This window comes from Vanacampus margaritifer, chromosome 20, assembly GCF_051991255.1.
Source record: "Vanacampus margaritifer isolate UIUO_Vmar chromosome 20, RoL_Vmar_1.0, whole genome shotgun sequence".
Taxonomy (NCBI): Eukaryota; Metazoa; Chordata; class Actinopteri; order Syngnathiformes; family Syngnathidae; genus Vanacampus; species Vanacampus margaritifer.
Window position 1 is genome coordinate 4,750,422 of NC_135451.1, and position 9,139 is coordinate 4,759,560.

Genomic DNA, 9,139 nt, shown 5'->3' on the forward strand with positions numbered 1-9,139 from the left:
AGCAGTTCGTAGTCATTAATAGTAACACAAGCAGCCTGAAATTATGTAAAATGTATTTATCATGAGACAAATATACAGTCGTAATAATGATGTAAAACAATATCTAGTGAATAATGAACAAATGAAAATAGTGATGCTGAGTCATTATTACACATCAATATTGTCTGCCTCTGATATTATTATTATTATTACAGTGGAACCTCTTTTCGAACGTCTCGGAACTCGTACACATCGGACTTCGACCAAAAAAATGCCTCAGAGTTTGACCTCATTCTCGGAGTTTGAACACCGAAGCAAACCAAACAAAGCCAAACTACCTTAATCGGGTAGCCGAGTTAAGATGAGCAATGCCGAATGCTCACGTTGCGGTAGTGGAGACGAAACGCTGCTGATTTCCAGTCAGAGCGGGTGAATACTCCCGGAGGTGCTCCATACATTCGCGAGTGCATTTAGATTTTTCCACGACAATTTTCTGCGACATGGGCCCAAAGAAAGACAGCAGTGCCAGTGGCAGAAAAGAAAAACGTACAGTGCTATGAACCAAAGTGGATTTAGGAAGGTGATTATCGGGCCGTTGTAACTACTTCCGTAAATACCGGCACAAAGACCCCCCTTAGCTGTTCAACAACGTGCCTGACGCTAAACAGTGCACCAGCACCCCTTTGTAGTCTAACAATATGTAAAATACACTAACTCAGCACTTAACTAAAGCATGCATTCATTAACGTAGCATTTTTCATCCACTGAGGCCATCGCACCACAACAAATAAAGGTAAGCTCTTTTTTTTATTGTTTAAATACTGTACATGTTTTTTCATGTTTTTTACATAAATATAAATCAAAATAGGATTTTTTTTGTTTTTGGAGCGTGGGAAAGGATTAATTGCATTTACATTATTTCCTATGGGAAAATATGTTTCGGAAGTTGAACAATTCGGACTTTGAACACTTCACAGGAACAAATTGTGTTCAAACTTCGAGGTACCACTGTATTATTATGATTATTATTATTTTATTATTGTTGTTGTACAGTATTCATTTTACCTCTCAGATGCATATATGAATAGCATGTAGATGAAATTATAATGGCTAAAACATAAAGCTTGCTATCAATCATATGTGTCTTCAAAAAGTGAATACTTACATCACATTTTTCACATTAGCTTCCTAATGTACTTAAAACCTACTTGGAGTTGTTTATAAAGGTTTTCTCAGTGTGAACCTTTCGTCAGAAAAACAATCTAAATCATTTTAAATGACACTTTACGGTTGTTTTGAAATTACAACAGCTTAAAAGTCAAGCAGCATCAACCAAAATGACAGCAGGTGTGTTCAACTTTCAAGGCTCCACTGTCATGAATCACACCAATTTGAGATGACCTTACAAGTCAAACTTTTACAAGTTTTCAAACTTTGTCTATCATTTTCGCAGTAATAAATAAAGTGTAATAAATGATCCAGCTGAGCTTTTGAAAATGAAGGCAGGTTTGAGGCTGCAATGCAGGTAGTCAGTGAGAGAAGCTGTGTCCAAGACAATCATATGATGTATCATTCATGCTGTCAGTTCGAAGATGCTCCTCCTCCCTCCTCCTCTTCCTTCTTCCTCACTCTGGTCTCCATCACAGCCTCCCGTAGAGGCTGCAGCCATCACACCGCAGCCCCCTGACTGCAGGGCGATTACACATTTCAATGACACGTTCACAGACACATACGCAAATGATGGTGCAAACAACGGACACTCTAACACAAATGTTCCTGTTGACTCCTGAACGCACCCTGGAAAATAATATTTTGCCACTTGCATATTTTCCTAATCCTCCCACAGACATCAAGGACATAATATTATGGTATCCCTTTTCATCAGGGGAACCGGTTTAGCGGCATGCCTATTAATTTGCGGCCCCATTTTATTCATCCTGGACTGCGCAAGGTGGTTTTAAAAAAGAGCGAGTGCTGCCTCTGAATCATTTGACCCCTGCGATTTGCTAATGAATGCTCGGAGCAATCACCATTTCCCAGAAAAAGGACAAAAATGATCCCTCATCTGTAAACCTAATCACTTACTGCCATTATCGTGCATATGGGGTGCTTGTGTGTGTGTCTACCAGTGTGTACTAGGTGACTGTCTGATTACCATCCATGAAAGAAATTGTTGTTCAAAATGAGCCTGTGGGAGAAGAGATTGTTATTCAAGATGAAGCAGCATTGAAGTGATACTTTTTTTTTTCTTCAGGATTAGTCATACCAAAAAGGTAAGGACAAAACAGTGGCAAAAAGTAACATTTTAATCAGTGGTGCTTCTTAGTAACTTACACTTACTTTTGTCCAAACTCTTGTTACTCTTCAATGTCAAAAGATGTTACTTGCTGTACACATTTACTCATACTTCAACTACAAAGTGTCAGAATTGCAGAGAGTAGTTGTTTTTGAGTTACCGCTAAACACCCCCAAATTGCAGCAGTGATTAATAATTGACAAGACTTAAATAAACAGCACCTACTTTTCAGCCACGGTGAGCCTTCGCGCACATATTGTGCATGCAACAACAAAAATAATAGTTAATGAATAATAAAATAAATGAGGACACCTGATTCCTAACACCCTAGTCTTCATTAAAGGCACTCAACAGATAATTATGGAACACGTAACAAAGGGAGACTCTGGTATTTACAGCTTGAAGATAGTGAGGAATTGTGGGAGTTTTCAACTTCACATGCCCATCTGAGGGAGTGACGTCAAGTATGCGTCATTTTCAGCATGTTGGCGACTCACTTGTCCATACCATTCCAAATCAACGGCAATTGAGAAAGATTTGCATTTTCATGCTATTTTGAGTTTGTGTCAGCTAAAAACAAAAACATTAAGGTTTGCACTTTGTGCTGTCGGCAGAGTGTTATCCATCTTCAATAACCCTACGTCCACGTTTTGTTTTTTAGTGTAAAGAGTTAAAAAGTGAAGATATTTGCATATGAATAAAAAGAAGTTTGAAGCAAGCTAAAAAATAACTACTTCAATAAAGTATATATACCGGTACCCAAAATTACTACTTAACTAATGTACCAAAGTATTTGTTTCTTTATTACTTGCCACATCCGTCAATACACTTCCAACTAAGTGGTAAAACCAGGTGTCATTTTTATGCTAAGCAGAGCTGCCAGTATCTGCTGGATGTAACTATAGTAAACTAACTAATTAAGTAATCATTAAAGTAACTAAAATATATATATATTTTTAAATTAATCGGTAAAGTAATGAAGTTATTTTTTTCAAGGTATCAGTGGCAACACTGATTCCAGTGTATTGTTGACAAAATACCATCATTGTATTTTAGTGACTGCAGTTCCCACTTCCTGATAGTTGTTGATTCAACACCTGACATTTCATACTTTGACTTCAAAGATTAAGCAAAACAGGAAGTTGTGACTGTCCTTCATATCATGATTCTCTCACTTTCTACTAACTTAAACAGCACTAACTTGGTGTTGAATCCACTTCAGGCAGAAGTCTCTGCACGTCTGCACCTGAGTTTCTGCACTCCCCGGACACACACACATACACTTCAACCACACACATACACTTCAACCACATGCATGCACGCACGCACACGCACGCACACGCACGCACACGCACACACACACACACACACACACACACACACATACATACACATACAAGGGATGGGTAAGGCGACAAAGGTCACACTGAAGCATTGCGGGGATAAACTGAGTCACTGGAAATCCCATCTCCTATGGCCAAATCAGATCAGTGGTGCAGATGTGGACACAAAGCTGCAAAGTAACAGGGAGGGGAAGGGCGGGAAAAAGAAGGTAAAGGATTTGAATGACAAAATTACATTTTCTTGTCTCTGAACCACGAACAAAGAGAAGTTCCACAATAATCGGCTTTTCCATCACAACCACATCACTATGATGGGGAAAGTGAAAACGGATACAGTTCTTCGTGACTCCAACTATTTTGCTCTTCTACTTTTACTTAATTTCCATCCTATTGTCCTTTTTTGTTTCATAATCATGATGTTTGATCACAAAATAAAGTTCTGCACTCCCCCCCATCTCTCTGCACAGGATGGGACAAGTCAAGACAGTAGGAATGTGAAAACTAAATGTGTTTATTATTAGGTTTTTTTTTTACTTATTGTTTGTATTATTGTTTTATCATTATTATTATTATTATCAATATTATTATTATTGTTATGTTAATGTTTTATATTTGATCTTAATGTATGGCATTTTGCTTTCACTGCATTTTTTGGAGTGCTCTATAAATAAAGTTCGCTTGTGTTGATGTTTGTCTTTGTTTGTTTTCACAAACTCTCAGGACAACGTAAAAGAGTAGTCGAGAGAAAAAAGAGGAGGAAGAACTTATAGACCGATTATAACTACTGTCAATACTGTTAGTGTTATCAGCGTTACAATGAAGAAAAAGCTTTAGCAAAGCTGTCTTTCTTTCATCCCTAACATCAGCACTTTATAATCCCCATTTGGGGATCAACACACCTATATGAGCGAGTTACGTTTGTATTTGAGTACTTCTGTGTGCCCTTGTGGGAACGTGCACATGTGTGTTTATAATTGTGTTTCCTACCCACCTGTGATTGTGTGCGTTATGTCAGGATTGGGTCACCTTGCATCCATCGTTTTTCCTTTTTGAGACCCCCTGCAAGGATAAAAATCACCCTGTGAACTTAATCCAGGCTTATATCTTCTCCTTCATCCTAACTCGTACAAAGTGTGAACACAAACACACACAAAAACACACGTAAACAACTTTGGGTAAAGCACAAAACCCAACACAGACACTTCACGGTTGGAAGCATCAATAACCACATATAAGGTCCAAAAAGTATGTTGCATGTACAGAAATATTTATTTAATATTTGAAAAAAAAACTCTTGTGGAAGTTTTGGAATTGACAAAACTGTCAAAACTGTGTTGAAGTCATCCATTTGTGACTCTACTGAACAAAATAAGAGTTAGTGTGAGAGGTTAATTTAAAAAACGTTCTTGTGACAAAACTGAGAGAGAGCGCGAAAAAAAGGCTGTGATTTCAACTGTCAACTGTTGAAGAAGAGTCTAAGCTCCCTGAAGACTGTACAGTATACAGTGCATACAGCTATCGTATCAATGTTTGGTGCTTACTTTGCTTTTAACTTCATGGTTAGGTTCAAGTTGGGTCGGTGCGGCTTTTCAAATGCCAATGGAACTTGCGATTGTTCCGTGCTAGCCAGAAGGTGAGCTCCACTTAGTTTGTTTATGGTCTGGGCTCGAGTGTGAGTTAGTTGCACTCTGTCTCCCTTACCTAAGTTCTATGCTAGAACCCTAAAACAGTATTCTCTCGTTTTCCGCTGGGGTTAGGTTCCAAAAAATACCTGCAATAAATGAAATCTGCAAAGTAGTTAGCTTTACGTTTTACATTTATTATAAATGTTTTAAGGCTCTAAAACCCCTCACCACAAAATGCATACACTTTTCTCATCGAGGCATTTACATTTTCTCACATTTCTCTCTTGTTTAAACATTCTCACTGTTCAAAGTCAAACTTTCATAAATTTTATAAAATAGGTACATTACTGTCAAATTAAATGCATGCAAAATTGCACACAAAAAATCCGTGAAGAGTGAGGCCGCGAAAAATGAACCGCATTATAGTGAGGGAACACTGTAATCTCACAGCACTAATACACAATTTCCCCAAGATTAGGTTATTAGCATTTTTAGGGTTATTTTTGAACAGAAGTAAATGAAAAATTGTGGAAAAGATTTTGTAGGCCACATTAAATGATGTGAAAAGACAAATTTTGTCCACAGGTCTTGAGTTTGGCACCTGGGATTTAAACAATAGTCTATATGAAGCAATCTGTAAAATGGCCCATAGGTTTTTGTACTAACACAAATAAAAATGTTTCATACTCTGAAACTACAGTACAAAAAAAAAAGGTAAATCTCCTCCGCAATCAAGTTATGCTTTGTACTCATAAACACCAGGAAAACAGGAAGAATAACAGTAACAGTGCTCGCAATATCCCATTAGTTGTGTTAAAATTAGGGTTGCCTCAAGGTAAAGAGGCAGGCCTTAAACTGAGAAGCTGGTTGTCTTATTCCGCACATGAACGTTTTACTCCTGACTTGAAATGCTTTGTGTTAGCAACAGTTGAGGAGTGAGTGGATGTGATTGGGATGCACCATACTCTGCTTTTACTTGATGAGGGACATACTTGGGAGATAAAGCAGGATGAAAAACAAATAGCAACCATTCTGAAACTATTGAGTGTTTATTTTAAACTAAATATATATAAATATATATAAGAAAATGGGGTCAAGTCATAAGAGAAAGGACACCTGATTTAACACGAAGAATAAATGAATGTTGTTGCAGGAAAGAAAAAAATAATCAGACAAAGCTGAATCAGTATTGGTTTTAATACTGATTTTGTTATGTGTGACCTAGCCAAGTTCATTTTTTACAATTAAAACAGGGAGTGACATCCTAACCAAGTCTTACAAAATCTCTAGTTTGTGACTGTTCTTGGTAAAAGTATCCCCTTTATGCTGCCTGTAAAAAAATTGCATTTTCAGCATCTTGTTACCGTCCTGCTGTTGTATATAAAGTCACTTGCACTGAGTGCCGGAGACAAAGCTCACCTGGCAATGTTCCGCTTTTACGGTAGCAATAGTACCATAACAGGGAATTCCAAAAATACCAGGAAAAGGGAAGTTGACATGATAGAGAAAAACTGAAATGAGATTTGGATTCTTGTCAAAAACTGCTGTAATTGTGTTCCTCAGTGTAATTATTTGTGTCTCCAGGTATGTTTATATGTATCATAGTCACCAACTATTTTGATTGGTCAATTAGACAATGTTTCTAAATGGGTAAAAAAGAGAGAAAAGTTTGGTCTCCATGTTGGTAAAGTAATATATTTAAATTATACCAACCCGAGTACAAGTCCAAGATTGCATTAAAACCAGATTATTATGCAAACAACTTCTTTGTCTGTGGTCTGTGCTAGACTTCAATTTAAAAATATTATTTTACAACAGTAATTTCAGGGTGGTGGTCTTAAAAGGCACTACCTTTGGTATCAATTCCTACTATATTCAGACAAAACACTGTTTCAGCAGACCTGAATATATAGAATTTGAGCTCAAGTCCACTTCCTGCTCTGAAAGATAGAAGATGGAATGGGCAAAATAATAGCTGAATTGATTACTTGACTGTCAAAGATTTCTGTCAATTGTTGTCAATTGAGGCTAAGAATGTAATGCGCTACCAGACTGCAAGCAAAAAAAGTGCGGTCCATTCAGTCTAAACTTTGTTGTTGAAAGAACAGGCTTCACGTACGCAGACCTTGACTAGGCAGTAATAGTCTGCTTAATACATCAATAACTTGGCAGCAAGTGTTAAAACATCTTGAGAAGTAGTCACTTTTCCATTAAAAACATATTTAAATCAAATTATTCCATTTGTAGATGGTTAATTTTCCAGAGTCAATGAAGTTGCCTCATTGTTCTTCAGACCACTTGTAATGATCAGAATTTTAAACAGAACTCCTCTTGACACAGCAACTCAATTTTCACATTTTATTTATTTCATATGCAGGATTCCAAATAAATAAATTTGTCTATGCTAGTTCTGACCTGTAAATTGTATATTGGCCTGTTTTTGTCTGCCGTCTCCCTGTCTTTTAACACCAGTGCCATCTTCCCCCCCTGCCTCCAGGCTGTCCAAACCTGTTTGAAGAGGCTATTAGAGCCCAAATCAAAGTCTGCCCTTTTTGAATATTCACCAACAGTCTGCTGGCCTTTTGTGAGCCCCTGGAATAAAAATAATCAAAATCAGAACGGACCTTCATGTGCAATAATAACTCTGTCTACTCCGGCCTCCGCTGTCAAAGCCATTTATAATTCATGCACCCACACTGATGGGTCCGGGGCACGTTCAAGAAGTCCGCGCCTTCCAGCCAGGTAGGGGACTTTATTATTGAACGGTGGCCATGCTAGTATGACACTGTTTTATGCTTTATGAGAACTTCAAAAAGTTTTCAGCCTCTGACCCTTGCTCAAACTCTCACGCTCTTCTCTCTGTTCTCTCTAATTTAGACACTAGCAGTTTCATCCCTCGCCATGGGTGTTTGTTTTACAATAAAAGGTCATCCTCATTTGTCCGCAGTCATAAAAGGGACCACCGTTGGGGCTGAGGTCAGACAACCCGACAGATAGAAAAATAGACCGACGGACAGAGGGATTGCTGGCGCTATGGATGTGGAGGGGAATGTGTGAGAAGGGACAGAAAGATAAGATGGTAAGATGGATGCATAGACAGCGAGGGACACAGACGGGTATTGGTCGAATGAAAGAGAGATGGCCATGACTGGTGATGGCAAGAGTCTGGCCTGATAACTAATCATGCTATCACCTCAAGTCTTCCCTCTCCTCTCTGTGCCTTCTTCACCTCCGCCGTGTTCCTTTCCAGCGATGATTGACGAGGGCACAGTGGACTGAGGTTGTCTCGGTCCCCAGATTAGAAAGCCCTCAAACAAATGAAGCCTGGAAATGGTCCCCTAGGGATCTGAGAGCCACAGGTAGACAGACAGGATGCACACTTTAGCTTGAAGACACAAGAGGATAGCGGAAAAGCGTGCCCGAGACGCAGGAGGAGAAGATGTGAAATGATGCGCATTTATGGTTTATGGGTGTGTGGTGTTACTATAAAACTGGGTTGAGTACACTATAGTGAATACTCAGAAGTAAACCAGAAGTTTAAAAAAAAAAAAACATTTTTAACTGACCATCATGCATGTCATAGACAATTGCAATGATTAACTTGTTTTTTTCTTTATGTCATTACACCAGCTTTAACAATGACAATAATTACTTGATGACTTTTTAAAACATTATTTTTAATGCGATGAGAGGATATCAAGTGTCGTATTGAGCAGAATACCTGTAAAGCCCTTTTTACACTGCATTTTTTAGGGTGTAGCACGGTGTCAGTAAACCTATTCATTGTGTACGTAAGAGGCAGGGACACAGAATGGAGTGTTGGTGGATGTCTTTTGGATATTAGCAAACAGTAGGATTGACATAGCTCAGATGGTATAGTGGCAGTTTCCCAAGTT

General features: G+C 38.3%; 1 long non-coding RNA gene across 1 annotated transcript; it reads right to left on the reverse strand.

Moving 5' to 3' along the window:
• Positions 1-382: 382 nt before the first annotated feature.
• On the reverse strand, positions 383-8,586 carry LOC144040692 (uncharacterized). Its single transcript, XR_013289796.1, has 3 exons — positions 8,437-8,586; positions 4,610-4,677; positions 383-3,788 (listed from the first exon to the last, which is right to left on the reverse strand). It is a non-coding gene; the product is annotated as an uncharacterized LOC144040692 (long non-coding RNA).
• Positions 8,587-9,139: the final 553 nt, after the last annotated feature.